Here is an 8,593-nt window from a genome sequence, read left to right as displayed (position 1 = left end):
GAGGTATGGGAGGGTGCCATCTGGGAAGTGGGTGTATAGTTGAATAAGATGGTTTGGGATGTTCTGTGTGATACACACACACACACACAATCAACACATTTTAAAAAATATATTTGAGGAGGAACCATGGAAATTTACATCATGTTAATTAGTAGAGGTGATAAATATTAACATTGAAATCTACTTGATGACTTTATAGACATACACAGGTGCCGAAGATCCAAGTGCAACCGACCATGACTAGTAATAATCAGATACATACAGATTAGAGACACATGCACCAACATCTCAGTGTTATTAGCAGAAACAATGAGTCTTTCTGTAAGAAACAGTATATTTTAAAATGAAATGGAGATCTTTTTTAAAGGTTAAAAACTCATTCAATTTTGTCTTACAGGGCTTATACTGAGTTCAATATTGTATAACTGTATTAATTCAAGAGCAAACCTAAAAATTTTGTAGCCACTTTTGAAAGAGATGTATCTTAGCTCTGGCAACTGTTGAGTATGTTAAAACTGTAATGAAATGCTTCTTCTTCTTAAAAAAAAAAAAAAAAAAGAATGTCTCGTTTTGTTGCTGCCATATTTGGGTAGGTATCCTCTTTTTGGGAGTACAGTTCTTAGAAGCAACAGTTCCTAACTCTTAAATATTGAATCTTTTGTAATTTCAGAGATGTATAATTAGCATGACTAGCTTTTACAAATGAAAAATGGAAGAATGGTGTTTGTATTTTTATGTGTCTATGTGTAGGCATATAAATGACTTGCATTGAAAGTCTAGAAGAGTCTGCCAGAGTGAACAGTGTCATGCAGGGGAGGACACAGTGCAGGAGCTTGGTTAGGAGCTCATGTGACTCCCCTGGGCGTTTGCAGCCATTATCAGGTCTGATTTGCTCGTGTTATGATTTTCTAAGTTTTGTTAGAGGTGGTGGTGCTGTTCCGTTTTGTTGTTTTGCGAGAGTCTTGCTGTGTAGATCAGGCTGGCCAGGAACTTACTATGTAGCTCAGGTTGTACTTGAACTCTCAGTTCTCTTCCCTTGGCCTCAGAGTCCTGGGGTTACAGAAAAAATGTGCCCTCACCACAACTGGTGTTCTTCTGGGTTTTTTTTGGGGGGAGGGGGATGGTCTTTTTGAGACAGGGTCTCCCTGTCGCCACAGCTGGCCTGGATTTGCTGTGCAGACCAGACTGGCCTTCAACTCAGAGATCTGCCTGCCTTTGCCTCCCAAATGCTGGGATTAAAGGTGTGTGCCGCCACACCCGGCTCAGCCCTTCTAGTTTTAAAATATATTAATGTCACCCCTGGGAATAGGACTAGGCAGACAAGAGAATGAATAACTTTAGATTTTTTTTTCTTTTTTGCTTCTTCTCTGATGGAATAATTTGCCATTGTTGCTATCATCACTTTAAAATTTGATGTCTATCTGAATGAATCAGAGAATCAAAGGTTCATGGGTCAAACCTCAGTTATAAAGGTGTAATACCCAAGGGAATGGATGTGGCATACCAGGCTTCCAAGCAAAGTCCACCTGCCTATCATAAAACGAAGATACTGAGTCTAAAGAGATTTAGTGATTTGTCCAAGGTCATTTATCCAAGTTAGTGTGAGAGAGCTCTAGTGAGAAGCCGGGTCTCTCTGTGCCCTGACTTCTAATTCATTTTAAGTCTCTCTCTGTGCTCTGGCTCCTAATTGATATTTACTCTCTCTCTCTCTCTCTCTCTCTCTCTCTCTCTCCTCTCTCTCTTTTTCTCCCTGTGTATGAGGGGGTATTATAAAACTCTGCTTTTCTTCCAGTTCACTTATTTTTAAAAATACAAGATGGCATTAATTAAAATTTAGCAGCACAAAATAAATAAAAATATAGAGACTTCTACCGGTTATGCTAATACAGATTAAAATAGCTTTCAAATATCAAATATGAACTTAACTTGGAAAAATAAGCCAATGTCAATGACAATGTTCTTGAACATCATGTAATAATTCTTCTGACAATCTAAGCATACAATGTACATGCCCATACAAATACACACATACAAGAATACACAGAATAAATTTTAAAAATCATTCATATACAAAGGTTAATCAAAATTCATTTACATAGAAACATTAACACAGATTACTGTATAGCTAGTAGCTAGAGGACTAGAGGAAAGATTTACCAATGTAGCAAATTTCTTTTAGTGCTTGCTGATAACCTGAGTTCAATCCTCAGAACCCACAGCAGGAGAGACCAATTCCTACTCGATGCCCTCTGACCTTTGCATGGGCTTGCCTACACTCACCCACATCATGATATACACACATGCACACACACGGATAATAATAAAGTTTTTATAAAAGCCATCCGTGTGCGAGCAAGAGCTTGTGTATAAAGTAGATGGTTGGGTTGTGTGTAAAAAGACAGCTTCTATATGCTGAAAACTGGCAGTTGAACTGCTTCCTCCAGGGTCAGGATTCTAGCCTAGGGCAGTCAAAACAGCAGCAGCTGCTCTGCTCAGGCAAAGGTCACTGCCACGACCTTCAGCTTTTCATCTTAAAGCTGAAGAGCCAGACTCTATTATATTCTTCACTTTTAAGTATTAGTGTTTAAATGTTTTTCTTAGACAAGTTCTCCTCAAAGCCCCAGCTCACCTGGAACTCACTATGTAGACCAGACTGTCCTCAACTTCTCAACCATCCACCTGCCTCTGCCTCTGGAGTGCCAGTATTAAAGGCATGTGCCACCAAGTTCAGCTTAAGTAATATTTTTTAAAATATCTTATTTTTATTTTATGTGTATGAGTGTATTGCCTGCATGTATGTGAGTGCAAAGTAATATTTTTAAAATCCTCCCATCAAACAAAACACACCGCCAGACCATATACCAGCCACGAAAGGCATTTAATTTCCAACCCCTTGGAGATCACGCATATTGTGGCCAAGCCGCTGGTGTTTCTAGTTGCCAGGGACAGGAGGTGAACCTGTAGTTGCTGCTCCTTCCTGGTCTCCTTTGGCTTCTCTAAGTTCTGAGCTGTGTGAAGCTCGGTCAGGAAAAGCCACAGCTTATCCCACAGACCCCAGCATCATCACAGTTGGAGGTGGGAGGCAGGTGTGGATTCGTTTTGTTCTTGGGTTCCAGTTGTTGCTTCAGGTTCTAGTTTCCTGTTTCTCTTTATTGCTTCTGGTTCTTCTTTCCTTCCTAGCTGATAGCCTTCCTGAATTCAGGAATGAACACCAGGTGCAGGAAAAAAGTCTTAGTGACAGTTTAACTGGCTTCTGTAATCCTGTAAATCTAATCCCTACGATAAACCCCTTATTCTATTTCACTCAGAACAGTTCTGCTTCTGTGATCAAACCTAACCATTGCAGCTATTCACCATCTCTTATAGGTATAGAACCAGGAACCCAGACAGGTACGCCAACTCCAGGTCCTGTAGTCACCCAGTGACAGGCCTGGGAATTGAATCTAGGTTTCCTTATACAGCTATAATGCTTTCTGCATTTAGACAGGGTCTCCCTGTAACCACAGCTGACCTGAAACTTGCTATGTAGACCAGGCTGGATTTAAAGGCATGTGCCACCACACCTGGCTGTATCTTCTTTTAAAAATTTTTTAAAAAAATTTCTAATTTTATACGTATGAGTGTATTGCTTGCATGTATGTTAAGTGCACTCATGTTGTGCAATGATCGCAGAGGTCAGAAGAGGCTGTCAGATTTCCCTGGAACTGGAGCTACATAGACAGTTGTTAGCCACCCTGTGGGTGCTGGAAATCAAACCCAGGTCCACTGCAAGAGCAGGCAGTGCTCTTAACCACTGAACCATCTCTTCAGCCCTGGAATCTTTATTTAAACATAACTGTTTCTAAGTGATTTAAATTGTGGTGAAGAGGACCATAGAGAGTGTTCCCCGTTCAAGAAGAAATATCAAAAAGTAACCAATTTTCTTTTCTGTTTTTTCCCTCTTTACTATTTACTCTCCTCTTCCCAGAAAGGGGAAACCCAGCATGAAGCCAAGGGCTCCTCTCTCTGTAGCTCTTCCCTACCTCTGGCAGATTATGTTTGAAGGCAACAATGGATCCTGATACAAGGTTAATGCTGGATGTGGCTGACACTTCCTATATTGATAGGAACCACAATACCTACCAAACAATTTAAATTTCCCAAAGAATTTTTACTTCCCTAATAATTTAGAAACTTCACCTGCCCATTTAAACAGCACATTTTAGCAGAGACAATCTCATGTTGTGCAATGCCTGTGGAGGTCAGAAGAGGGCGTTGGATCCCCTGGAACTGGAGTTGAGGATAGTTGTTAGCTGCCATGTGGGTGCTAGGAATCCAACCAGAGTTCTCTGCAAGAGCAACCAGTGCTCTTAACCGCTGAGCCATCATCTCCAAAGAAGCACTTGTAGCTTCTTTAAAACTTTTCCACAAAATGATTTCCCTTTGCATTCAAGTAACAGCTGAGTTCTGTTAAGTCTCCTTTCCCCCACCCCTTCCTCATTTGGTCTTCTGTAACTTCTACAAGCCACACCAAAGTCATTCCCGCTTCATGCAGAGAACTGGGGAGGAGTAGGCAAGTTCTCAAACTATGTGAGTTGGTGAGGCGAGGAAGAAGGGAAGAACATTTTTGTTAAGGCACATGGTGTTTAGGTCTGGTGCTGGGCACCCAGACACCAACGATCAAGGTAGGAATAAGAATAGGAGGTGTAGGCCACATGAGAGGAAGCCCCCAGTTTGCTAGCTACTACACAGAAAGCTGCTACGGGTAGAATGTGTTGCCCCTACCCCAGTTCATGATAAGCCATTATCTCCAGTATCCCAGAATGCCACTGTATTTGGAGATGGACTCTTTAGAGAGGTGAAGACATTAAAATGAGGCCTTTTCAGTGAGCCCTAACCCAATGGTGTCCTTACAAGACAAGGACTTTTGGACCCAGATATGTACACAGAGGGGACAGTGTGGGCATCGGTAAAACAAGGAGAGAGCATAGAGCAGTTTCCCCTCTCCTGGCTCTCAGAAGGTACCCAACCTGCTGCTGACAGCTTGGTCTCAGCCTCTGGAACTGTGAGAAAATGACTTTCTGTTATATAAACAGCCCAGTGTGTGGTATCTTGTTACAGTAGCAAACTAATAAAAACTCCTAGATGGGAATCTAACTCTGTGTGACTCTAAGATAAATACTCCTGTTGTACCATGGCAAATGGAAGGGGAAACCCCACAATTCACATATTTGTTACTGAGAAGAAAAATGCAGAGGAAAGAGGAGGTTGTAGGGAATGATGTAGAGATTTGTGACTGCCTTACAAAAGGGACGTATACTTCCTCTCTTCAGGAGAGCTGCTGCTAATTTATACTAATGAGTATTCACTGCGCATCCTACACAGTGCTGAGTCGTTTACAAAACTCAACAGCAATTACTTGCAACAACCTTGTGAATAACTATTGGAAAGTTGCTCTCATTTTACTAAGGTGGAAACTGAGGGAGGCTCTAAGGTAGTAATTTGCTCATGTTCATGGTAAAATCCATTTAGGGGCTTATCAAATTCTTACCTATGAAATTCTGACTTTAGAACTTGTGTTTTCAACCACTGCTCCAGTCTGGCTTTATTTCAACACAGTGCTTGATGTTCACAGAACTCACCTGTCTTAGTCCAACTATCAGCTTTGAGAGTTGAATGGTTTAGATGGTATTTGGTGATTTGTTAAAGGGTGCTATAATACCACCATTGTGGTAAATTCTGCCATCTTGAACCAATCTGGCAGTTAATATAGGTTTTTCTCAATGACCATTATTCCTGCAGTTTATTTAGAACTCGAGTTTTAAGTGAGCACTCAGGCTATTGATTTATTTTACAGGCAACTCATTGGTAGAATTATGCCGATTGAAATCTTCAGGACCCAGAGCCAATAATTAAAAAGGAAGGAACAAAAGTATAACCAAAAAGGAAATGTATTCCGCTAACAAAGCCAGTTCCTTCAAGTATAGAGTTTAAATTTATAGCACTTGCTTAGGCTAGCCAGTATTCAAATTTTAAAGAATTTGTTTTTCAACGCCTTTATAAAACTCCCCACTGTTACAATGTATGCCATCTGGGATTTAGCATTTATAAAATGTGCAGTTAAGAAATGCCAAGAGATTCCTCATGTAAACCAGATGGTACAATAACAATTCTGTCTTTATTTTTCTGGCAGGAAAATAGGACTTTCAATCCTTGAAACTTATGTGAATAAATTAAGCCCTATCAATACTTCAGGGACATTACAATTTCAATAGTCAACTTATCCACTTGAATATTTTCCTGAGTGTTTTCATTTGGAGAAGAAAAAGCTAAAGTGCCAACAATGACTCTTTTGATGCTTCATGTCTGTGTTTTTTAAAACAACTTTTCTAAGAAAAACATCACCAATGACCTTCCCTGCTGGAGGGAGAGTGATATATATGTTTAAATCAGAAGCGGATACATTGAAATCTCTTTTGAAAAAACAGGAAAAATCCACACCAAAAAGGTTAAACAGTTTTATTATTGTACTAAAGAGAAAAAAATAATTTTTCTGGGTAATACATTGGTTGTGTCTTTATCTCAAGATCTCTCAGAGCTGAGTGTGGTGACTCATGCCTTTAATTCCAGCACATGGGAAGCAGAGGCAGGTGGATCTCTGAGTTCAAGGAGGGTCTGGTCTAGACATAGAGTTCCAGGCCAGCTGGGGCTTCAGGGAGATCTTGTCTCAGAAAAAAAGTCTCAGAAACTCAAGTTCAAGTACCAAGCTATGCTGATGATGCCTTCCGTTGTCCTTGCCTGGTTCCTGTAGGTTTTCTGGGTAACAGAAGCCCGTTTGTAATCCCTCTTAATTTCTTTTGTTTTCTGTAATTGTTTTATTTTCATTAAAACTCTAATAAGAGCCTCATTAGATGAAGTAATCTTGTTGAAAGCAGTTCTCTCCTCAGATCTTTCTTTTTCTTACATTCAAATGTGCCCCCACAACACAAGCAAATTTCTTCTGTAATTAGTCATGAATCGCTGCAAAGAACAAATAGTTTGTTTTGAAAATCAGATCAGGGGCCAATCTCATTACTAAAAATATGTGTTTCTGGGCCACACAGCCCATTCAATTTATTTCCCAATTAGTGGCAAAGAGTTTTTCAAAACAATGAGATGTTTGAATCGTACTTCTCTAATGTTACGTTTTCTTAGGAGTAGAATGGGAGTATAAAATACCACTCATCCTGGCTTTCTTCCTCTCCCTGGGACACACAGTACTCTGCTTCATAGACAGACCACTAGGTAAATTCTCGATCTATGTGCTGCTTCCGCTTGACCAAGATAGGACTCCCTGCTAGGGGGCACCGGATCAGCAGACCCCAGGGTAGCTGCTACTGGGTTGGGAGAAGCAACTAATCATAAACACAATGACAAATTGATGGTGGCATTTCTCTGTGGGGAAGAGGAGACTCAATGGTGGGAGAATCTCTCTAAGTATTGCCTGGTGGGGGATGCCTATTAACCCTGTTTCTTCTGGTTGTTGACAAAAGCAAACGGTATCTGGGGTGAAAGCATTCAAAATGAAGTAATTCAGTGCTCGGGTGCTGGATATCAAGTTGAGTTTCTAGGAAACAAAGGACAGAAGTCACTGGCAGATAGGATGGTTCTCTAAGGCGAGCTGTTCTGGTGCTGCAGGATGTAGAGAGGCGTGGCTCCAACAGAAAGGTTGATGAAGACTGGCTGAAGTCATGACACCCAGTCTGATCTCACCATGTGTATGGGAAGTTTCTTTCCTGGTTTCCAAGAGCTCAGCAGCATATTGTTGGAGCAGACTTAAATGCCTCATTTCCACAAGATCAACACAGTTGAAACATGGTTAAAATCCACAATTGCCCTCCTGTTACTCAGAGTCCTCACAAGGAGTTAGTGTCTACATTATATGCAAACCATTGTTGTTGTTGTTTTAATCTTTTTGAGACAGGGTCTCCCTGTAGCCACAGCTGGCCTGGATTCCCTATGGAGACCAGGATGGCCTCAAACTCATAGAAATCTGCCTGCCTCTGCCTCCTGAGTGCTAGGACTAAAGGCATGGGCCACTGACGTCCCAGCTTGTTGCTTTAATTAGCTTCTGCCCACTTAACTTTCCCACAAAATTTACTATTTCCTATTCATTTTATTTCCTCTGGGGAATACTAGATCAAAGTCTCAGTGATCGTTCTTGTGGTGTTGTTTTTCTTTTTGTCTCTCTCAGCGTATAATTTATAAAACCATACTTTATAGTTGGTAAGGAATTGAATCCCATTCCACCTTTACTACTGTAAAGTTGGTTGCTATGATATTATGATCATTAGCCATACCCCACAATTTCATTCATAAGGAAATGGAGGCCTTGGGCAGACAAAGTCTCAGTGATCGTTCTTGTGGTGTTGTTTTTCTTTTTGTCTCTCTCAGCGTATAATTTATAAAACCATACTTTATAGTTGGTAAGGAATTGAATCCCATTCCACCTTTACTACTGTAAAGTTGGTTGCTATGATATTATGATCATTAGCCATACCCCACAATTTCATTCATAAGGAAATGGAGGCCTTGGGCAGATGGACTAACTTGCCCCAGAGCTTGAGGACTCCAG

Source organism: Nannospalax galili, unplaced genomic scaffold (assembly GCF_000622305.1).
Source record: "Nannospalax galili isolate Female #2095 unplaced genomic scaffold, S.galili_v1.0 scaffold381, whole genome shotgun sequence".
NCBI lineage: Eukaryota > Metazoa > Chordata > Mammalia > Rodentia > Spalacidae > Nannospalax > Nannospalax galili.
This window is presented reverse-complemented; position numbering follows the sequence as displayed.